The sequence below is a fragment of the Corythoichthys intestinalis genome, chromosome 1, assembly GCF_030265065.1.
Source record: "Corythoichthys intestinalis isolate RoL2023-P3 chromosome 1, ASM3026506v1, whole genome shotgun sequence".
Taxonomy (NCBI): Eukaryota; Metazoa; Chordata; class Actinopteri; order Syngnathiformes; family Syngnathidae; genus Corythoichthys; species Corythoichthys intestinalis.
This window is the reverse complement of record NC_080395.1, coordinates 53,337,154-53,361,826: the sequence shown is the minus strand read 5'-3', so window position 1 is coordinate 53,361,826 and position 24,673 is coordinate 53,337,154. Positions and strand designations below refer to the sequence as shown.

The following is a 24,673-nucleotide window of genomic DNA, read 5'->3' as shown; positions in this document are numbered from 1 at the left end:
ATTTTAGAAAGAAAGTGGAGTGTAAGCTCCAACATATTTTCCACCTATATTTTCACTGCCAATCATTTGTGCTAGTATTCGCAAAGCCTTTTATCCCCACAAAGCTTGTGTTCCCCTGCCGGCAATCAAACCCTCTGTACATGATTTTGATCATCTTGAAAATCCAGAGATTTTGCTCAGCAGTATACAGTCTAACGTATATGATCAAAAAACATTGTTTCAACAAATAACAGTTGTACATGACACACAGTGTTCATTTTACTTAATACAGTGTTCATTGGTTGCTGATCATGCTGATCTTAGTTTGCCTTTTATCACTCTTATTACTATTAGTCACCACCAGAGGGTTTTTTTGTAAGAGGGCACCCACCACCACTTCACTCTAAGACACACCTGATAAACAATCTACTCTTAAAGCAAACTCTACCCAGTACCCCCACACACACGCTGGTCTGCTCCTACATTGCCCTATAAGCATTATGGTGGCTTCACTTCATCGGCATTTAAGGTGTCATGACTTAATTAGCCTACCTTATACTAAAACTTTCCTGATTTGTGGATTCATTTTTATTTCATTGTCAAATTGAGCCATGTGAACAGTCATAATATGACACATCTACATTGCAGGTATTTAGATTGTTAGGTTTTGCTTAAGCCAAAGTAGAGCACAGACACAAAAATACTTTAAATGTGGTATTCCTTCATGTTCATCCATTTCTGCTCAGCAAGAAAAAATGTATCGCAACAGTGTCATCTTCTGGATATAGAGGGGAAGTGTTCCACTTGCCATGGCCATAAAGACAGACTATTGCTGTGGTTAAGTATATCTAATGTGCATTGAAAACATTTTTTAGTAACTTCCAATGAATATTAATTTTGTATGCGTTAATAATTAATCACAAACAATAGATCACAATATGTATGCTAAATGAATAAACCAACGAATAAAACTGTTAAAACCGTGACAGTGCAATAAGCTTGCATTTATCCATTTGACACTTTTAGAGGGGGTTTTTTTTCAGCTAATACCTATGCCACAGTTACATTGACATCATGTGCTGATCATGAGTTGTGAGGCAATCATCAGAGTGGAGGCCTGAAGCTGAAAGGAACGTGGTTGGGATGCACATTTAGAGGGGGTCATGCAGGTGTCTGACATGCCTCCAAGCACACTGTCTCAAACAGTAAAGATTAGGAGAAAGCTGAACCTGTATCAAAATTGTTGCAGGTCCTCTGTGAATAAGCGGTTAACCCATTTTATAAATCACTCATCCTGTTCAGGGTTGCGGAAATCTTGAGCCAATCCCAATTGACTTCGGGCACTTCACTCTATACAGCTCGTCCATGAATCACAGGGATCATACAAAGTTACAAAACAACTCACATGCACACTGAGTAGGAATTAAGCCAACACTGCCAATACAGAACTGAGGCGAGAGAACCACAACAACAGAAAATGTGCTCATGCGTAATATAGTCTGAGAGTATACAGGTTTGTATGAAGCAAAGTCATTACAGTAATGAGGGATTCCACGAGGATTCCAGTTCGTGAAGGATGTAAACACACAAGACTATGGAGCTAATGAATCTCACCTGTCAAACTCTATAAGTAATAATGCGGCAAACAAATTGGCTTGTGTTTTATCTCGGCGCCTGACCTCAAAACTCAGTCTTGTCATTCAATCCTTCACCACCCAGACAAACATACCATAAAAAGGCATGAGTGAACATTTTGCACACTGAGCAAGTCTCAACATCCACATACAATATATGGTAATATTTTACCCTCCATAAAAACTGACGCAATGTTTCAAGAGGAGGCCTTGGCCAGCAGCAAGGCCTGCAGGCAAGCCTGACGACCGGCATACTCTGATGCTGAGGAAAAGAGAGTTGTGAAGAGAACTTGTGCTGCTTTTTTTTTTTTAAGTCTTTTCTTTTTCAAAGTAAAGTCGAAAGGACTTTCTACCAAATGTTTTCAATTCAGCAGTTTTTAACATCTGAACTTGTAAAATAACTTATTCAAATTTCTATTGAAGGTTTAAAAAAAAAAAAAAAATTAAAAAAAAACATCTTAATGCCATTGTTTTTAAATGTCAAATCAAGTTTTGTCCTCTCTTATAGGTAATGTCTCAAAAAATATCGAAACAAAGTATAGCCTACATGCTATTCAAAGAAACTGATTCCAAAAAACCTACAACAAATTGGTGACACTGAAACCTGATAAATTATTAAATTCATCAGTCAACCTGACAGTAAATGCTCTATATCTGTGGAATGATGGACAGATGACTGTCGATGAAAGTTATATTTTGAATTTTGCGATGAATGTGAAGATGTGTAAAGTAATATGTAGTAGTGGATAGGCATGTGCCGGTTACCAATTTTAAGGTTTACCGTGGTATGAAAATGTCACGGTTTCAAAACCACTAAAATTTTCCGTCATACCGTAGTACGGTATTAGCCATTTTTTATTTCCAAAAAAATGCCGCGAGAAATCCGTGGCATGGAGCAGCATCGCTCACAACTCCCGCTCCAGTTGTTGCTCTGTCCTGTGTATGTCGGTGACACTACACCTGAGCTCCCCCGCCCCTCAAAAAAGACAAAGTCGCTAGTACGGGAGTACTTCAGCTCCCGAAAAGAAACAGACGGCCGCGGCTTAGAGAAGGAAGGACAGCAGATATGCTCGTGGAGGGTGGTTCCCAGGGGAAGCAACACCTCCAACATGATTTCACATTTACGTGACCATCATCCATCACTTTACACAAAATTTCAGGTAATTAAAAGCTGTCATGAACGTTTCCCACCAGCTACTAGAGTTCACTCCAACGTGTTTAGTGTGTCTAGCGATGGTAAAACAAATACTATAAAGTACGCTTGTTAAAGAGACAGATAACGTGGCTAGTTAGCATGCCAAGACGGCTTACTATTTTTCCTCTCCACCATTAGCCTACTTTTGTAAAGTCTTCCACCATTTTAAAGACCTGTTCAAAATAACATTTTCATAATACGGCCTGTGGTGTTTTATCTCTCTGGCGACTTTCTGTGTCTTATTAAAAATATTTTTTATTTAAGTTATATAATTTTTGTTATTTTATTTATCTATTTTAACATTGTATTCATGTTGATGTTCCAATTTGCAAATACGTTGTGAATTTTTTTTTTTTAATCCTGTTCAATGGGAAAAAAAGTTTTCTTTAAAAACCCATACATCTCAAAATAACACATTTTAGAGCTATAATTGCAATACCGTCACACGGTGATACTGTGAAACTGCGGTATATTTGCTTAAGGTTATCATGCCGTCAAAATGTCATACCGGCACATGCCTAGTAGTGGAGATCCTTCCTGCAGGTACATCTGAGTAATTTATTGTAAGATTAGCTTTTTTATTTAATTTATTTATTTAAATCCCCTTCTGCAAACATAACCTTTTGAACTGAAGCCTGTTTTATTAAAACTGCATAATCTCCCTCTCAAAGAGCCTTTTGCAGTATAAAATAAAATCAATTAAATACTGAAATACAAAATACACAGCGAGATAAGTCTTCTAATTCCTTACAAACAAATAACATTCAATACATACTATGTTGTACCGTGTTGTATATTGTTTAGATTTACTTAATGATGTGGTCAATGACAGTATAAATTATGTTGAAATTCAACAGATGCAGTGTACATCAGTGGATGCACAACATGTGGGCCAAGTATTCTTCACACCACCCTTCCTTACATCATTATCTGATATGAAAGGATAACCTTTGAAAGACTGACCAGTAGTTTTCCATACCTGACACTTATACAGTATATGCCAATTAAAATCCCTTTCCGTGGAATTCAAGCAAGGTACAGCTTTTGCACTGTCTAAAAAGCTTTTACATTTGATCCGATTTTCTTCCTGCCTCCCACAAATGATGAACTCTTTTTCAAAGTAGGATGATCTAGTTAACTGTGACACTGTGAGCTAATCTGGTGATGAGTTATACTTAGGGGTGAGACTTTTGGCATGTGGCACTAAAAAGCGGAAAACTATTTCTGCTTCACTCCCTCCAGTGATGTGCTAACACATACTTCATTCATTTATCTGAGAAAATTCTTTATCAGGTCAATATGACATTGTAACGTGGATAGAATCTAATGAAATTTCATATAAGCTGACACCAAAAGGATAACCAAAACCTTAGAACTGGTATGATGCAGTGTAATTCTATACAACTGCAAATGGCATGTTTATGCTCTTGCTGGAATTCATAATTCACCAGTGTTTTGTGGGAAAGAGCAGCGATATTGTGCTAGTTGTTATTTTCTCCACGAGAGGGAGCCATTTCGCTCTTCTATTTTTCTATTACTTTGCATTGAGTGTACTGTATTTCCCAAAATTATTGGTTTTCAAACATGCTTCAAGCTGTTTTTTGAAGAATCAGTGTTTGTAGGTTTGATGAATGACAACAAGGAAACTCTGATGAGCTACACAAAATATGACTTCTATCATCTGCTACCACAACAGAGAAGCAAAACGCGATAGGCGGAAGAAAAGGGCATTCTCCAACGAGAGGATGAGTCAGAGATGCTTCTAGAGGGTTCACAGCAGAAAAATAGCATAAATCCAAAACAACCATACTGGTAAATTATTAGCATTTGTATTTGGGGAAGTAGATTCATGTACATGAATCAATGTTTGTGGTAATTAATTAAAAGAAATAATAGAAAGATGGTTTATTGTTTACTGACTGATTGACTAAGAATATTTAAAATTATTATTTTGTCTTTTACTTTATTTTATTGCGCTTTCACTTAATAGTTATCCGATTGCCACACAGGGAATTTGAAGGAAGGGAGCAATTTATCCATCCATTTTCTATAACACATTTCTTCATTAGTGTTGAAGGTGAGCTAGCGCCTATCCCAGCTGGCTTTGGGTATCCAGTCAATCACAGAACACAATAAGCAAATTTCTCCACTCACAATCACAGTCTTGAACAATTTAGACGAAAGAGTCTTCAATTCACCAGACATGCATATTTTGATTTGCGGGAGGAAGCCAGAGTATGACAATGAAGACACGCAAACAAGGGGAAGCTTATTCCACACAGAAGCACTCAACACAGAACCTTCAAGGTAGGAGTGTGACAAAATATCGAAATAGAAATATATTGTGATACTTTGGATCCTAAAAGGTAATCGATATGCTCCTGCCAAGAATCGACATATCGTCGGGGCACTAAAGGTCACATTTTGTTCATTTTAGGGCATTTGCAGGTCACTTTCTGTTGAGTTTGAGTCATTGCCTATTTATTCGGGGAGATTATTGGGTCACTTCCTGGTTTGTAACCCAAAGTAAACCGGAGGTGACCCATAACTGCCCCAAAATCAAATGGAAGTGACCCGTAAATGCCCCAAAAACGATACGAATTGACCAAAAATCAACAGCAAATGGCCTGAAATACGCCCAAATCAAACTCATTGGTTGCCATAGACCACCATAGATGTCCAATTCGTTTGAGGTGGGAGGTATCCCAGCTCAAGCAGATTGGACGTCTAGTGATAAACTCATTCCAATTCACAGCAGGAGGAAAAATATAGTGTGTTTTTCTGTTAATTAGCTGTTTTGTGGAATATTCTAAAATTATTTCCTGACCAATGTATCGATAATAGTCGTATTGCCATATCGTGAAATCATCGTTATCGTGAGCTTTGTATCGCACATCATATCGTAAGGTACCAAGAGGTTCGAACCCCTACTTCAAAGATCGTACAAATATATCCTGCATGAAATCTGCTACGATACCTCGTGAACAATGAGGCAAACAAGGAGATGGAGCATACTCATAGAGAATAAATCAGCACATCCTTGCAGATCACATATGTGAAGCAAAAAGTGTGCGTGAGACAGCTCAGTTTACCTCCAAGGGTTAATCTACAAACAAATCAGCAAGAAAGACATCGGTAGGTCTGTGTGGTGTTTTTGTTTGTGCTAGGACATGTGCAGGCATGTTTAAATGAGGGGGGGACTTGAACTTGAAGACGAATAGTCAAAATCTGTCTGAGCCACGTAAAAACATTCATTCATCCGAGTGGAGTATCTGTTAACCCCGACTTGTTTTGGAACAGTGAATAAAAGCAAACATAATACAAATAACTAAGACATGTTGAGTCCTCAGCCCCAGGTTATTTCTTTTTCCTTCACTTTCAATAAAGAGGGCATTGTTTTAAAGCCTGCACAAAGGTGTTACAGATGTGTGTGTCATGACTCTTGACTTTACCAGGGCAGGAAGTGGTTGAGGTGAGATGAGGAACATTCAGTCATTGTTACATGATTTTCCCATCCAAGATCCACGCTTGCCATCAGGCCCTATCTCTGAATAATTCATTTTGCATAGCAGTAAAATACATTCATCACTGATAAAAATTTCCATGAAGGCTAGACCCAAGTGAATAACAACAAAACAATTCTTCCCTCTCGATCAGTTTCTGCCCTTTTGCGCTCCATCTTTCCACCCTGCTGCACTCTTCCTCCACAAGTTAAGAGTCAATATTTGAGGACCTGTTGCAGCTTTCAAACACTTCAAAGAGCACAGAGTTCGGCTCTGAACCTAGCCTTTAATATGCAGTTCAGGAAAAGAAGCAGAGAGGGGCAATAAAGTGGGACACACACAAGAGCGTCTTTTTGAAGAGTATGTGAGCTTGTATGCTTGGAACATGCAGGTCAAACATTTTTTTTACATATATGAAGAAATATAGATCAGTGTTTGTACATAGCTACCTGGTATTGTATATCTTCCCATAGATTAGAAAGGGCAAACCAGAGTAAAAATTAGAATATTACAATAACGCTTTCATTAGTTTTCAGTGGGGGCTCTGTATGACTCAACTGAGTGTTTCCTGTGACAGGCTGCGTTAAGTAGCTGTAAAACATAACTGAAGGAACCAGGAGTATTTTGTATAGCAGACCAAGAACACACCATGCCACTAATTACTTGGGACCTTGGTAAAATAAACATGTAGATTAATATTTCCTGAGATATTGTATTCATTTTATTTATTATTTATTTATTTATTTCAGGCAGTTGCATTCTTTAAGACTCAAATTTAGTTCATCAGTTTTCAACTGGCTCACATTACATGTAACAAACAAAACAACAAATGCTTAAAGAGGATTGGGACATTGTGAACTTATTAGATCCCACCCCGGTTCTCATTATACGCATAAATACATATATACCGTTAAAAAAAATTAGTGGAACACTTTTTAATCAGAGTATGGCAATTTATCAGTCAAACCTCTGGGATACCAATCTGGTCAGTTAACTCATTCACTCCCAGCCAATTTCACCGGGGCAAGCCCCTTTGCTCCCGGCCGTTTTACTGGATTTTGACTGATTTTGCAAGGCCCACAGAAGATTCTGTTCTATTGCTATATAAACATGGAACCCACCAAAAGAAAGATTAGACTCTTCTTTCAGCAGGAAAAAAAGCTTCTTTAGAAAAGATTCTTTAGAAATCAGCATTAGAAGATAGCTTAGTTTCAGCAATTTTCCAATTTCTGATGAAAAAAAACACAGAAATTGAGCTTTTTGTAAACGCATACATTCCAAACATAACTTTGACTTTAACACAGCTATTTTTTGCTTTAGTTACATCCCAAACATCTGAATAATGTTTTCCTTTTACAAAATAACATAAACAACATGACAAATAGAGCTTTTGATAGAAAAGTAACAATTTATTTACACATAACTAACTGAGAGATGACGCTGTTGTGGCCGCGACAGCCGGGGTTAACTTTTCCCTCATCGCCGCCTGTCTCATAAAGATGGATTTTTTGGCGTCTTTCTTTTGTGGCGACCACTGCCTTGTGGCCGAGTTCGCCTGGGGAACTTGTGTTCCTGGGGGGGGAACTGGTTTGGTCGTGCGTGTTTCCGGCAGAGTCGCTGGACACTGGAGGGTGCGGGGGACGCGAGCGGCCGAGCACAGCAGCGCGGGCTCTGCTCGGCGAGCATCACGGACTCAACGGCATCGTCCGCTGCACTGGTGGTCCCGGTCGTTCTGCTCGGTCGTCCAGCACCTGGCATCCCGGGCATCCTCCCGGTTGTTCTGCTCGGTCGTCCGCCGCCTGGCATCCTGGACGTCCATTCGGTCGTTTTCCGCCAGCGCCCCGGCCGTTCGTTCCGTTGAATCGGGTTGCGGGTCTTACCAAATGCGCTACTGCCCTCCAGTGGCTATTTTTATTGCTTTAAAATTAATTTTCAGCCTTGTGCTTTGGAGCTAAGTTGAATCAGAACCTAGAGATGTCTCTTGTGAAAAAAACGGTAAAAGACGTATAAATACATCTTTGGGACACTGAAACAATTTAAAATAGAACGTATATATACGTTTTTGGGAGCAAATGAGTTAAGTAGCAGAGTGGGTTGTTAATCAGTTTCAGCCGCTTTGTTGCTAATGAAATTAACATCAGATGGGAAATAATGACCAAGTTGAGGCCATGTTTTTTCCCTCCTCATCTCTTTTGGCTGATTTTTTACTAATGTTGCACCGATATCATTTTTTTGGCCCCGATACCGATACCTGTTTGTGCAGTATTGGCCGATACCAATACCATACCGATACCACTTTGTTTGAAATGTATTTATATATTTACAAAGTGAATCCAGTAGAACTTTTTATTGCATACCTGGTATGGGTGACAATAGTTAAATAAACCTGTGGCTCTCAAAGGCCAAAATAGTGCTAAATTGGTATAATAAAATAAAAATGTATAATATTAGCCCAACAGTAAAAAAAATAAAAATACAATGAATGAACTGAATAAACTTTTTTAAACCCTGAGTTTTGGCTGTCAAAGGCCAAACAGTGCAACTTTCATGAAATTATAAGTAATAATAATTGACCACATCATCCTGTCTATTAGCCTTCCTCTTTTTGCACCAGCAGCAACATAAATCAACTCCATCTATAGACCCCACTCACCAACGTCACACAATGACGTGTCGCTGTATCCGGCCACCATATTGTCCGTCATTGTTTATCCGTATTCTCAATGGTTTCAATTTGTCGTGCAATTTATAGTGCAATTCATGGAAGCCCCGGTGCTTGCAACATGAAGCTAGTTTAATTTCACAGCCGCAGTATTTCGCAAGAGCCCGAGTGTCGAAAGAGAATGCCACAAAGGCGAGACTGTTGAAATAAATAATTTAAATATATTGTTCTACGTAAATCAGTCAAGGTCGCCCCCCACATTTTTACCACACCAAATCTGGCCCCCTTTGCAAAAAGTTTGGACATCCCTGTTTAACTGATGAGCCGTAGACGAGGCCAGCTTCTTTCACCTGGTACCAGCTAAATATTATTCAAAAAATAATGATGGCGGAAGAAATGAATTTGAATTGAATGAAATTTAATTTGAAACTGTATGTTGTCGGCAATTAGCCTCGCAATGATCTTAATTGTGGTTGTCAGCCCAAAACCCTCTAAATATATATGCATCTTACCGGGTATAAAATGACTACTACATAGTCTGTGGTGATCGTTTGGTGCCCAGTTTTCTCGTCGAATTGCAGCAGTCCATCTCACTCTCCTCTCCGGGTCTCTCGGAATACGGTAGAACTTTAAGTCTCTCCGTCTATCTTCTCTGTTACTGCAACCAACCGCCACACACGCCTTCACCATTTTGATTATTAATGTTAACGAGCAGAAAAACACGCTATAATAGGAGGAATTTACGTAGCGGTAATGCGTAAACACGATGAGCTGACGGACAATATGGCGCGGAGGCGTGGTTGTGACGTCATGTGAGGGGGGTCTATAGCTACGCATACATGAAAACACCGAACGAGTGAGACTCTCCCTCTCTGACACAGACACATGTAGCCACTTAGCTTAGCTTACTTTGCTTACTTCTACAGCACTTTTTAAACAGGTCTCAAATTACTGCGGTATTTCTTTCAGTAAAAGACAATAAAAATAAAGTAGACGATGTGAACTGACCAGGGTTTGATGCACCGGCCCAACCCCATTCATCTGGAGCGCAGTCCAGCTGTTGCAGCCTCAACCTCTTTGTGTTCTTTCACATGTTTCGTCTTCAAATTTTTTATCAGGTTCAAGATATTAAAACTGGCCGATTTAACACCACCTCTCAAAATTTTTAGGCTGCAAATCTTGCTTTCTATGCTGAAATATTTCCAGACACTCTGACATTCCTTCTGATGGTTTGTTTTTCCTCCATATGAAAAAGCTGCCCCACCATTGGTTAAGAGCGGCTATTGGCCCGCTCTCATTGGTCTGGAGCACGCCAATAGTGATAGTTGCTTGGCATGCAAAGTGATCAGGTGTCATCACTCAACAGAGATTGTGTGAGCGTCAGGAGAAAAAAAGGCTGCTGTCAAGTGTTATGAATATAATATTGGACCGGTAAATGGTATCAGTGCCCTCTTTGTTGGTACTCGCCGATACCAATACCACCATTTCAGGCCAGATCGGCACCCCCTGCCGATACTGGTATCAGTGGATCTTTATTTTTTACAGACTGATTTTCTACTGCTGTAGTTTTTCATTTTGCTTGGATCAACATCTCTATTGATAGCATGGTGCGGTACAGAGGCGCTATAGAGGTTGCACAAGTAGGCCAGCTCCTCCAGGATAGTACATCAATGCATGCTGTTGCAAGAAGGTTTGCAGTGTCTCCCAGCACAGTCTCAAGAGCATGGAGGAGATTCCAGGAGACTGGTAGTTACTCCAGGAGAGTTGTGCAGGGCCGTAGAAGGTCCTTAAACCCTCAGCAGGATCAGTATCTGCTTCTTTGTGCAAGTAAGAACAGGATAAGCACTGCCTGAGTCCTACAAGATGACCTCCAGCAGGCTACTGGTGTGAATGTTTCTGACCAAATACTCAGAAACAGGCTCCATAAGGGTGGCCTGGCGTCCTGTAGTGGGCCCTGTGCTCACTGCTCAGCACCGCAGAGCGGGACTAACATTTGCCATAGACCATCAGAATTGGCAACAACGGCACTGACGCTCTGTGCTCTTCATCGATGAGAGCAGGTTCAACCTGAGCCTATGCGACAGGCATTAAAGCGTCTGGAAATACCATGGAGTACGTTATGCTGCCTGCAACATCATTCAGCACGAGCGATTTGGTGGTGGGTCAGTGATGGTTTATGGAGGCATATCCATGGAATGACGCACAGACCTCAACAAGTTAGATAATGGCACCCTGACTGCTATTAGGCATCAGGATGAAATTCTACAGGGTGACCCAAAAAAAAGTTTAGACTCAGTTGACTGCTTGTTTAAAAGCCATTGAAACATATCTAAATAGGTTGTCATGCTTAAGTGATTCATTAAGGTCACTCAATGCAGCTGGTAATCTCTCGTCTCTACAATTCCTGTGCTTCTGCCGAAAATGAAGAAAACTTTAGCTGTACCTGAATTGCTGCGTGCTGGTCTGACACCTACTGAGATTGCAGTAAATCTGAGAATATCCAGATGTGCAGTCTACAAAGTTAAAAAGAATCTGAAAGATACTGGAACAGCCTCACGAAAACCTGGGTCTGGAAGAGCCGATCTGTGCGGACCAAAAAGTTGATTGACAAGGTGATATGTGGCCACCCCAGAGTCCAGATCTCAATCCCCTGGATTATAGCATATGGGCAACTGTGGAGGACAGTGCCTGTAAGAAGCCACAAACTTCTGTGGCAGCCTTGGAGAGGTCCATTGTTAGATCTTGGGAAAAGATGACAGCATCCTACATAAAGAAGACCTGTCAAGCGTTCCGCAGGCGCCTGGAGGATGTTGTGACACTTAAGGGAGGACACATTGAAAAATGGAGTGTACTGTACATGTTCTTTACAATAATGTATAATTTGTGATTAAATTCTACTTCTAAGATGAATAAACATGGCATTTAAGTTGTATTATGGCAGTGTAAACTTTTTTTGGGGTCACCCTGTAAGACACATTTTCAGAACCTATGCTGGTGCAGTGATACTCCTGATCCACGAAAATGACCAACCTCAGATGGCTTGAGTATGCAGGTGGTTCATAAAGGATGAAGGAATTGATACCATTGACTGCCCTTCATGTTCAACTGACCTTAACCCAATAAAACACCTCTGGGAAATTATGTTTAGGTCCATCCTGTGCCATCAGGTTGCTCCTCAGACTGTCCAGGAGCTCAGTGATGCCCTGGTCCAGAACTGGAAAGAGATCCCCCAGGGCATCATCCGTCGTATCAATAGGAGCATGCCCCAAAGTTATCAGGCATGCTGCACGTGGGGGCCACACAAACTACTGAAAATTATTTTGAGAAGCTAGAATGACATTTTAGCAAAATGGACCAGTCTGCTGCATAATTATTCATACTTTAATTTGGGAGGTATATTTGATTTCCTCCACTTCTGTAGGTTGATCGGTTTCATTTCAATCAAATTAATGTGGTATCATTTTGTTATCAATAAATCACCTACTTATCATCAAGAAAGGTATTCAAGATAATTACACCCCTCATTTAGATCTGATTTGTTTTTGAAATGTTCCTCTAATTTTTATGAGCAGTGTATATATACTGTATGTCTATATAAAAATCTTTTTTAGTAATTACATAGTAACATAAACACATTTTTACAAACAATGGAAAGGAATGAACAATACCAGCATGGTGAAACATCACATACAAGGTAATTTTTTTCTGAAGTTAAAAGACAATATATCAGCAATGATCATGAACAATTTTACGGCAATGGTAAGATACTGATGTACATTTAAGACCCTCACTGAGCATATCTTAACCGGATCAAATGTTTATTAAATGTATTTTTAAAAAATAAAGAAAGCCTCCTAATCTTAGGAGAGGAAGGAACTTGGTAAATGAAAAATGAAAGAACAAGTCTTTTACATGGGATGAAGATGTGCAAATACTGTGGGGCGCATAAGTATTCAGTCAACCACTAATTGTGCAAGTTCTCCCACTTGAAAATATTAGAGAGGCCTGTAATTGTCAACATGGGTAAACCTCAACCATGAGAGACAGAATGTGGAAAAAAACAACAGAAAATCACATTGTTTGATTTTTAAAGACTTTATTTGCAAATCATGGTGGAAAATAAGTATTTGGTCAATACCAAAAGTTCATGTCAATAATTTGGTATTTACCCTTTGTTGGCAATAAAGGAGCCCAAACGTTTTCTGTAACTCTTCACAAGCTTTTCACACACTGTTGCTGGTATTTTGGCCCATTCCTCCATGTAGATCTCCTCTAGAGCAGTGTTGTTTTGGGGCTGTCATTGGGCAACACGGACTTTCAACTCCCTCCACAGATTTTCTATGGGGTTGAGATCTGGAGACTTCTTACGAAGCCACTCATTTGTTGCCTTGGCTATGTGTTTGGGATCATTGCCATGCTGAAAGACCCAGCCACGTCTTATCTTCAATGCCCTTACTAATGGAAGGAGATTTTCACTCAAAATCTCTCAGTACATGGCCCCATTCATTCTTTCCTTTACACAGATCAGTCATCCTGGTCCCTTTTCAGAAAAACAGCCCCAAAGCATTATGTTTCCACCCCCATGCTTCACAGTGGGTATGGTGCAATTCAGTGTTCTTTCTCCTCCAAACACGAGAACCTGTGTTTCTACCAATAAGTTCTATTTTGGTTTCATCTGACCATAACACATTCTCCCAGTCCTCTTCTGGATCATCCAAATGCTCTCTAGCGAACCACAGACGGGCCTGGACGTGTACTTTCTTCAGCAGGGGGACACGTCTGGCATTGCAGGATTTGAGTCCCTGGCGGCGCATTGTGTAACTGATAGTAGCCTTTGTTACTGTGGTCCCAGCTCTCTGTAGGTCATTCACTAGGTCCCCCCGTGTGGTTCTGGGATTTTTGCTCACCGTTCTTGTTATCATTTTAACATCAAGGGGTGAGATCTTGCATGGAGCCCCAGATCGAGGGAGATTATCAGTGGTCTTGTATGTCTTCCATTTTCTAATAATTGCTCCCACAATTGATTTCTTTACACCAAGCGTTTTACCTATTGCAGATTCAGTCTTCCCAGCCTGGTGCAGGTCTACAATTTTGTCTCTGGTGTCCTTCGACAGCTTTTTGGTCTTGGCCATAGTGCAGTTTGGAGTGTGACTGACTGAGATTGTGGACAGGTGTCTTTTATACCGATAATCAGTTAAAACGGGTGCCATTACAGGTAAGGAGTGGAGCCTCGTTAGAAGAAGTTAGACCTCTTTGACAGCCAGAAATCTTGCTTGTTTGTAGGTGACCAAATACTTAGTTTCCACCATGATTCACAAATAAATTCTTTTAAAATCAAAAAATGTGATTTTCTGTTTTTTTTTCTCCACATTCTGTCCCTCATGGTTGAGGTTTACCCATGTTGACAATTACAGGCCTCTCTAATCTTTTCAAGTATGAGAACTTGCACAATTGGTGGTTGAATAAATATTTATTTGCCCACTGTACCTACATCAGTACAGCACACAGCACAGGTTTTGAACAACTCCAACGAGCGTGTAAACTTACTCTTTGACCCATCCCCCCAATTTATCAAGGCATCTTTTTTTTTTTTACATACCTTCTTCATTGCCTTCAAATTTAATGTCACAGACATAATTGAAAATGTTAACATACTGTGGATCCATCCATACATTTAATATACTGCGCAGCTTATCCTTGCCGAAATTATGTGGAAGTACGCCAATGTACATTTTAGTCTTTAGTGTACATTAAGATGCATGTTTTTGCAATGTGAGGGAAAAGCCAGTGTCCCTGAACAAAAACCACGCAAGCACATCCAAAATGTGCATCCAACTTTGGCAGAGGAACCCCAATTTCAAGATTTGACCCACAAACCACAGGAGTTTTTTATTATTTATATTTCCCCTTTATTTATTTAGAGAGGTCAATTGAGACTTTTTTCCAGTAATGCCTTGATTACATACATAACACAAAAACAACATTATATACAATGGATATACAGCAATCAAATCTGGTCATGGCTCACATTTACATACAGACTGCGTCATTTATAAGTGAGTTCTTAAAATTATTTTTATTAATAAGGTTTCAGTTGATTTTGAAGAGTATTGATTTGAAGTGTTGACCAAAGCATGACAAATCACACTGTCGGTCCACGTGCTGCCAGTGTTTTTAAACTGTTATCAGCTGTCAAAATAAATCAAGTAAAAGAATATTTAGAGATATGTGCACTTGTAATGGACATAAAATAACAAAGTAATGTGCTTGATATGTACCAAAGATGTGGAAAGAGGCATAGGCGCTCAATTTTTTTACTTTACATGAAACAGTCCCACCAGTCCACCACCATAATTTTAGTCAGCTGTTGTGCACTTCACACAGGTTCTTATATATCCTGTAGAGTTTGGGAAAAATTGTCACAATTCTGTTTCAACTTGTACAAGTTCACCAAAGTGTATGTTCAATAATAGGTAAACAGAAATGACAGGGGACCAGGAGTCAAACCAGCTCCCCTCCAATTGCTTCAGGGTGTGGAAAGGTAGCCCAGAAAATGACAAAGCTCTCTCTGAACATGAATGCCTAAAAATTGCTTCATGTATATGTGTGGTACACCTACCTCAAAATCCACCCTCAACTGAAGCACCCCAAAGAACAAACAGATCGAGATCACGTTCTCGGTGGAAGTGATGATTCAAAACATTTCAACATGACAAATTAAGTTAATGTAATATGCAAGGGGGAGACAGTTAGTATCTAGAACTGATGCAAAGCCTTTTTACAGCCTAGTGTGAAAGGTTCTGGCGGCAACTCACTAAAGAAGACAGCACTCACTCGACCAAATTACCAAATTTTGAAGTGAAGACCTAACAGAGAGGTTTTTCATGAACGAGTACAGGTAGACCCCGGGTTACGACGTACCCGATTTACATAATTTCAACTTTACAACACCGGAGTCTCGTCCGCCATTTTGCCTCCAGTTGTTTGTTTGTTGTTGTTTTTTAGTAGTCGCGTAAACAGTACCTTATTGTATCCCACAGTATCTTAATTTTTACTTTACTTCATTAATATGACTGTTCTGCCCTTTGGCAGTATCTAATTATAATGTTGACTTTTGCTCTGTGATGGGTGCTCTTATTTTGGCGCAGGAAGCGCAGCGCAGATAGTACTCCCACACTGGAGTAAAAGCGCATGCACACACGGAGAAAGTATTTGTGCACACGAAGAAGAGCGCAGGGGCACAGACGAGGAAGAGTGATTTTACTCCCACAAAGTTGCGCAGCCGGGTGGGAGGGAGAGGAAATATTAGATGTTTTTAGATAGTTATTTTGAGATTTGGCGGGGTTTTAGGGGTTCTTAAAGGGTCAATTCCAACTTACACGTAAATTCGGGTTATGCCGCCAGCGTACGAACGGAACTCGTTCTACCTGTATTATAATCCACCTTGCAATGGGATCTATTTTCATTATTGTACAAGAAAGACACTGCTCTTCTCATTTTCATTGAGAAAGGGGAGACCATAGCAGCCGGAAAAATGTCTCTACTGGTTTTTCAAGGAAAGTGAAGTTCATCAGCTAAAGTTGCAGCCAAATCTCATGAAGATATCAATAATGTTAAGCAAAGAAAAGTTTGAAACCCTTTGCCACAGCAGGGGATATAGTGAAAATGATGTATAAATGAAGTTCAGAGAGAATTAATTGCAATTAATTAATTGCATCTTATATCAGCTCAATTAACAGACAAGTAGGACTACACTTTGGCTTCAGCTTATACCAAATCAACTAAATTTTGGAGTATTTTTTTTCTAGTCATTTAGAAAAGAACATTTTTTGCAGGAATTGTATATATACTGTAGTACCTCAAGATGAAAAATTAATTCATGCCAGGGTGGCTTTTGTATCAGGATTTTATTCGGATGTAATAGCTCACGTTTTACATGTAAATCGCCTAATTTGTTTCAAACTCTTTGAAAAATACCGCATTAAATTTGCTGTCATCTCCTCTGATTGCCTGTGTTTAGTTGTAATGCTTTGCCGCCCCATTGTGGCACTTAGGTGTAACTGCTTTGTTAGGTTCCAGCCTCTACAGATGTTATCACATGATTAACCGAGCTCATAGGAAACACAGAGTGCTAAAAGACGAGCTAACTAATCTCCCTTGTTGTGCCTTGATGAAGAAAGCATTGCTTGTAAGTTATATTCTTTTGTTTCATATGCAGTGGGGCAAATAAGTATTTAGTCAACCACTAATTGTGCAAGTTCTCCCACTTGAAAATATTAGAGAGGCCTGTAATTTTCAACATGGGAAAACCTCAACCATGAGAGACAGAATGTGGGAAAAAAAACAGAAAATCACATTGTTTGATTTTTAAAGAATTTATTTGCAAATCATGGTGGAAAATAAGTATTTGGTCAATACCAAAAGTTCATCTCAATACTTAGTTGTGCACCCTTTGTTGGCAATAAAGGAGCCCAAATGTTTTCTGTAACTCTACACAAGCTTTTCACACACTATTGCGGGTATTTTGACCCATTCCTCCATGCAGATCTCCGCTAGAGCAGTGATGCTTTGGGGCTGTTGTTGGACAACACAGACTTTCAACTCCCTCCACAGATTTTCTATGGGGTTGAGATCTGGAGACTGGCTAGCCCACTCCAGACCTTGAAATGCTTCTTACGAAGCCACTCCTTTGTTGCTCTGGCAGTGTGTTTGGGATCATTGTCATGCTGAAAGACCCAGCCACGTCTCATCTTCAATGCCCTTGCTGATGGAAGGAGATTTTCACTCAAAGTCTCTCGATACATGGCCCCATTTATTCTTTCCTTTACACAGATCAGTCGTCCTGGTCCCTATGCAGAAAAACAGCCCCAAAGCATGATGTAATTCAGTATTCTTTCTCCTCCAAACAGGAGAACCTGTGTTTCTACCAAAAAGTTCTATTTTGCTTTCATCTGACCATAACACATTCTCCCAGTCCTCTTCTGGATCATCCAAATGCTCTCTAGCGAACCGCAGACGGGCCTGGACGTGTACTTTCTTCAGCAGGGGGACACGTCTGGCAGCGCAGGATTTGAGTCCCTGGCGGAGCATTGTGTTACTGATAGTAGCCTTTGTTACTGTGGTCCCAGCTCTCTGTAGGTCATTCACTAGGTCCCCTCGTGTGGTTCTGGGATTTTTGCTCACCGTTCTTGTTATCATTTTGACGTCAAGGGGTGAGGAGGGAGTTGAAAGTCCATGTTGCCCAACAACAGCCCCAAAACATCACTGCTCTAGAGCAGGGGTCCCCAACGACCGGGCCGCGGACCGGTACCGGTCCGTGGCGCATTTGGTACCGGGCCGCGCAGAAATAATAAATAATTTATTAATGACCGCATTCTGGCCAATTGACTTTGGCCTGTGCCGCTTAACACACCAATATCCCTGTCTACTCTAGATATACAACTACAGGATAGGAGGTCGTCATAGAAATGCATTGATTGGGCTGTTAGCACTAAATCTCGTTTTGTATATCTATGCGCGCTTGGACTCGATAATAACGTATGACGTAGGTCGTCGCCAATCACATTTCTTCGCGGAAATAATTAGCCCCCACACTAGAATGACTGAATAACAGACGTCTTTGGACAGACTTTTTACGGGGAAAAGGGAACCTTACGAGCCAGAAGATGTGCCTACAAACTCGAAGAAAACAAAATTTATGCTACTTCCCAATCACTAAAGAGCCACGAACTGCGAAGGAGTGAATTCGTGACCCGTATGTGAATAAACTGAGTGATTCGAGCATGTCTGTGGAACAGGAATATCAGCTTGTAGAGATCGCAAATCACGGCCACTTAAACGTACATTTGAGACAACAACTCCACCAAAGTTCTGGATTAAAGTCATTTCGGAATATCCTGACATCGCTAGGAGCGCGCTGAAACTGTGCTACAATTTCCAACATCGTGTATTTGTGATGCTAGCTTCTCTCACTCTCCCATCTCGGGACCATCTCGTCTCAACGAAACAAACTCAGGCCCCCCACTGATTCAGCGAGTGAGTTGTATTTTTTCCCTGCACTTAACACGACGGGGCTAAAAACAAATGCTATTTTATATTTGCTGTATTTTTCTGCCGCATATTGCCGGTGTTCTGACAAAGTTGGCATGCGCGTAACGTTAAAAAGGAGAAGAGATCTCTAGAAGAGATCTGGATGGAGGAACGGGCCAAAATACCAGCAACAGTGGGTGAAAAGCTTGTGAAGAGTTACAGAAAACGTTTAGGCTCCGTTATTGCCAACAAAGGGCACATAACAAAGTACTGAGCTGAACTTTTGTTATTGACCAAATACTTATTTTCCACCATGATTTGCAAATAAATTCTTTAAAAATCAAAAAATGTGATTTTCAGCTTTTTTCCCACATTCTGTCTCTCATGGTTGAGGTTTACCCATGTTGACAATTACAGGCCACTCTAATATTTTCAAGCGGGAGAACTTGCACAATTAGTGGTAGACTAAATACTGTACCTATTTACCCCACTGTACATGAGCATTGTGTAGCACATTGTGGTGTGTATATTTTGCTTGTTTACATTTATGGTCAAACATAGTAGTTGTGGTAGAAGTTCAATTACCCAGTGTGCAATGTGAATACCCATGGGACCATGGGACATTACATACAAGGAAGCGTATGACAGTGAAAAAACTTTTCATGAAATGTTTGGCCATGAATTTCACGCGCCTTATGCTTATTAGAATAATAAGATAACACAGTAGTTACATGATTGCATTGCTGCGAGAGGGAATTATCTATTACAGTACGTATTATCTTTCCTATGATGAATAATTTTTCGTAATATGAAGCAAAAAAAGCTTCGAAAAACTTTTCGGAAAATGATTTTTTTTCATGTGCTCAATCGTATCTCGAGGTACCACTGTATATAATTTGTAGAGATAGACCGTTTATCAGCCGGGCCGATTATCCGCACCAATATTTGGAAATTTGTCGTACATCCGTATCGGCCTTTTTTCTAATCCGACCAGCCGATATGAAAAAAATCCATTTAAAACTGGGTTATTTCGGCACAGATGCAGTTGCATTTCTCTCTCAAGCACTAATACCCTGTCCTCTGATGGTTGAATGGTAATGGTAAATGTAGTTACACTTGTATTGCGCTTTTCCACCTTTTTAAGGCCCTCAAAGCACTTCACACGATATACTCATCTACCTACAGGTCACGCGGCACCAGGAGCAATTTGGTGTTTAGTATCTTGCTCAAGGATACTTAGACAAGGTCATCACGGTAGAGAAATGAACCCACAACCTCTGGGTTGGGGAACAATTACTCTACCGTGTTTCAATAAACACGCGTTAGGCATTTCAATGAAGTTCAGTGTTAACATTATTCAAAAGTTTTATGCCAATTTTTACACTTTCACTGCAAATGAATGTTGGCTCCATAAATCAGTTATCGGCCCCTCTAACTACCGTATTTTTCAGACTATAAGTCGCACCAGCCATAAAATGCCCAACGAAGAGAAATAAACATATTTAAGTCGCACCGGAGTATAAGTCGCATATTTTGGGGAAAATTTTATCAAGTAAAAATCCAACACATAGAACAGATATGTCATCTTGAAAGGCAATTTAAAATAAAAATACAATACAGAACAACATGCTGAATAAGTGGACAGTATGATAATGTTACATGATGCATGAACAACGAAATGCAAACGTGGCCGGTACGTTAACGTAACATAGCTATTAAGAGTTATTCAGATAACTATACCATAAAGAACATGCTAACAAGTTTACCAAACCACCAGTGTCACTCCAAAACACCAAAATAACATGTGAAATGATAGAATAATGTGTTAATAATTTCAAACATAAGTCGCTCGAGAGTATAAGTCGCAACCCCAGCCATACTATGAAGAAAACTGTGACTTATAGTGCAAAAAATACGATACCATAAATCGGTATCGTATTGGTCCTGTAAAACCCATATCAGTCGATGTCTAATAATTTGATGTAAGATTTCTTCATGTTGCGCTTTAAGCGTTAACAACCCTGTTTTCTGTCAGCCAAATGACTTTAAAATGAAATGAAACCCAATAGAAAAGAGAATACTCATTAATAGTTCAACCAACTTTTAAACTGTTATGGTCTTGATCTTGTCACAATCTTGGCTTGTCTCAATCCTGTCCTGGTCAGTTCCGGCACAACATTATTTTCTAGCTTTAAAGATTTCCAAACCAGTCAAGGCAGCATGTTGAAGATAAGCAGGACAATTATGCCATTATCTGTGTTAGTTAGAGGACTGAGTGAGGGGGAAGAGTAGTAGAGGGCAGCACACCACAACCACAGCCACAACACAAGGCTTGGTGTGTTGCTGTGTTTAGGATTTCTTCACAGACTAATCTTCAGAGATGCCTTCCTAATGCAGGAAATACTTCCTTCCCTCAAACCGTCAGAAGAAGCAATATCAGAGTCACTATAAGAAAGGTTCTAAAGACACATTCCAGAAGCTTCTACTTAAAGGAGTTAATAGTTATTTTTCTTTGTCTTATGTAGAAGAGTTATGCCTCATTTATTTAAATTTGAAATGGACTGTAATTTCAGAAAGACAGTTTGTGTGGGCAGCTCAATTAACGCTGTCCAGTGCAAACACATTTTAGGCTCTCCATCAACTTGACTGTACAAACACTACACTGAGAAATTATTCCGCACTAATCCACACAACCTGGTAAATCTCTAAAAGGGCATAAAACATGTCATAAATATCCTGGTTTAGGAGCAAGCTGCACCATCTCATCTAGAAAATGGCCTAAAGACAAGCACCAGCAGCTATAAATCTACATTTTAAAAGCACCCGCAGGGGACCAACTATGTAAAATGCTGACAAGTAAGTGTATTTTTAGAGCTCATCACCGAGCATGAAGTGGCTGGCAATAAAGTGCAGATTGTACTGGTTGAGGATGTGTCCATACTGTATATCTGTGGTGGAAGCACTGGAGCACAATAGTAGCACCGAAGTGGCAACTCTACAGTGATGGATAGAGTTGTCTCACTATCCAAACATCCTGTTTTAAAAAAGACACAACTTGAAGACATTCTCAATGAAAGGTGGAAAAAGTATGTGAACCATTTGGCCAATGCTCTCATAACAGACAATCAGAGTCAGGAGTTTTCCATCTAAACATACTTTTTATTCCTGCAAGCCACTTTTGAGATTTTTTACTTGTCCTGCACTGTAAAGGGAGATGCTCCACAATTTCATTGTACAACCGTATAATGACAATAAAGGGCTATTCTATTCTATTCAAGAGACTGCCACACACTGAGCAATGCGGTGCAGTGTACGGTGCACGGCAACTGCTTTTATGAGTTAGCCAAAGTTTGGGTGTAAGAGTGTCGCAGATTGCACTCATTCAAATTGCACATGAATTTTCGCTCATGCGAAAAGTATATTTACATATTCCCATAAATACGAGTACACTTCTGAATATCACCTGAATACTAAAAATGAACTCCCTTTTGGGGAATTGTTTTGACCTCACACAAAAGGATGGCAGGCATTTAGTGTTTTTTCATGGAAAGACAATATAGAACTACAATTTTCATGCTTTGGATTACTGTGGTGATGTAAAATGTAATCTAAAATAAACTGTGCCGCAGGACATGCTCTTGCACACAAGCAATTGTGAACACAACCACATGTCATTAAGTGACATGATTAGAAAAGTGCTCGTCTGTGGTTGCAAGATGGAGGGAATGCAGAGTTGTGGTTACTCCGACTAGTTCGTTTCACTGAAACACCCCAAATGGCTGGATTGTTAAAGGCTATTGACTCTGACTAATCCCGCTTCCCACTAAATCCTCATCCTCTGACTTCAAACACAGTGCAAAGACTTTCAATAGGATCTGGCATCCTCCCAAACCTTCTCTCCGTCAGTCGTTCATTCTTCTTCCCTCTCCGTCCTCCCATGGATCAACTCTCCACAAAGCAGAGCCCAAATTCATGTGGGAATCTCGAGGAGGCCCCGCTTTGGATTGTGCACACACATGCGCACGTATTAACACACTCTGCTTGGGAGCGGTGACGACGAAAGAGTCAGTCAATTGTAAGGCCCTACACAAAAGAGTGGAGGGCAGCTGTGTGAGTCCAACCTGATTTCAAACGAATCCAACCCGTGTTCAATATATTCAAAATACTACACTATTCATCTTCCAACAATCCCAGTCCTTGTGACTATTATGCAACACACAGGTTTTAAACAACATGATTTCACCGACAAAACTGATGGATTGTCTATCGAAGTACTTATTAAAATAGAATATTTTTTTTAGATTACAAGAATAAAACTCCTTCACTATATTTGTTGGTCTCCATTTTGCAGCTATTTCCATTTTCTGCAAAATAAACATGAAGAGATTACAGGTGTATTTTTCATAATTGTGTTAGCTACAGAACGTTACACTGATGCATTAATAGGTAAATTACACAAAAGCATTTGTAAATCTGTAAATGTTGTTCTCATTTGATTAAACAGCAGTTAGAGGTCAACTGTTGCTTGAATTGTGGCGATATAAAAGCTAGGTAATCATTAATGTTAGTTATAAACTTTATCACAATCCATCAAAACATTAACTTGTTTGAGTTCCCTGGATCAAAACATTCATGTAGCTTTCGATTCTTAGAATAGGCATGTGGAAGCAATGGGCTTGACTTATAATAATTTATTAATCTATTTTTGATCTATTTTTATTACCATTTATTGCTCACGAGGGCTGCGGGGGTGCTGTATGTTTATTTGCAGGCAATATTGGGGTTAGGATAAATATTCTGTCTTTTTTTTTTTAATAGCTATTTGAAATGATCCATTTACATGCACGACCATACACGGTTGTAAATCAATCAGCATATTCCAGCTACGTCATCACGCAGTGAGAACGTCACAGTCCACATCCGCATTCCACCAAACCCTGCAAGCTCGTAACTTTTCGCTCGCCCTCTTGTAAGTCACGCTCTCGTTGCACGGTCTGCCCCCAATAAAAAGACTTAATGTTTCAAATCTTTCTCTGTAATAATGAAATCATTAGTTCCCTCCTCACTACACAACTTACTGTATAGAAAACACCTAGATTAATTGTGAATGGAACATGCGCAGAATCCTCCTTCCAAATGGGTTACCCTGATAACAGCTTTACACGGCCAGATACTCTGTTTAGAAAAGGGTTGATCCAGGGAAAATAATTGGACTTAAATTTTTTATTTTTTTTTTATTGAAAACGAGCATACCCTGGGCTTTTCAAAGTGTTTCCACGGACTTGCATAGCCAGGTTACTACCAAAAACCCAATTATGAAAGGTTGGTGGTTTGCTGACTTTATTCAGCTACTCATGACATCAACACTTGCAAAATGAAACTAAAATAAAAATAAATTAAATTAGTCTCATTGAAGATGAGTCATCTTCAATAACAGCAGTTCAAATTTGTGTTTAGAAGTAGCTGCTGATAAAGCAATAACATACGATTAGCATGTATCAGTTTGCGTCCGCACATCATCAAAAACAATCAAATAAATTCGCCCCAAGTATTCGAATACAATTCAAAATGCACAATAAACAGTACAAAACGGGTTATATACAGCCGTTGCTTCTGGATGCTTCACAAGCAACAAATGGGCGCGCAGTCTGTCAGCTCTGTCACTCAGCTG

At 39.8% G+C, this 24,673-nt stretch overlaps 1 protein-coding gene across 2 annotated transcripts in view; it reads right to left on the bottom strand.

Moving 5' to 3' along the window:
• The window catches only part of gpc5a (glypican 5a), a 206,854-nt gene that overhangs the window by 161,933 nt on the left and 20,248 nt on the right, over positions 1–24,673 (bottom strand). The window lies entirely within an intron of this gene.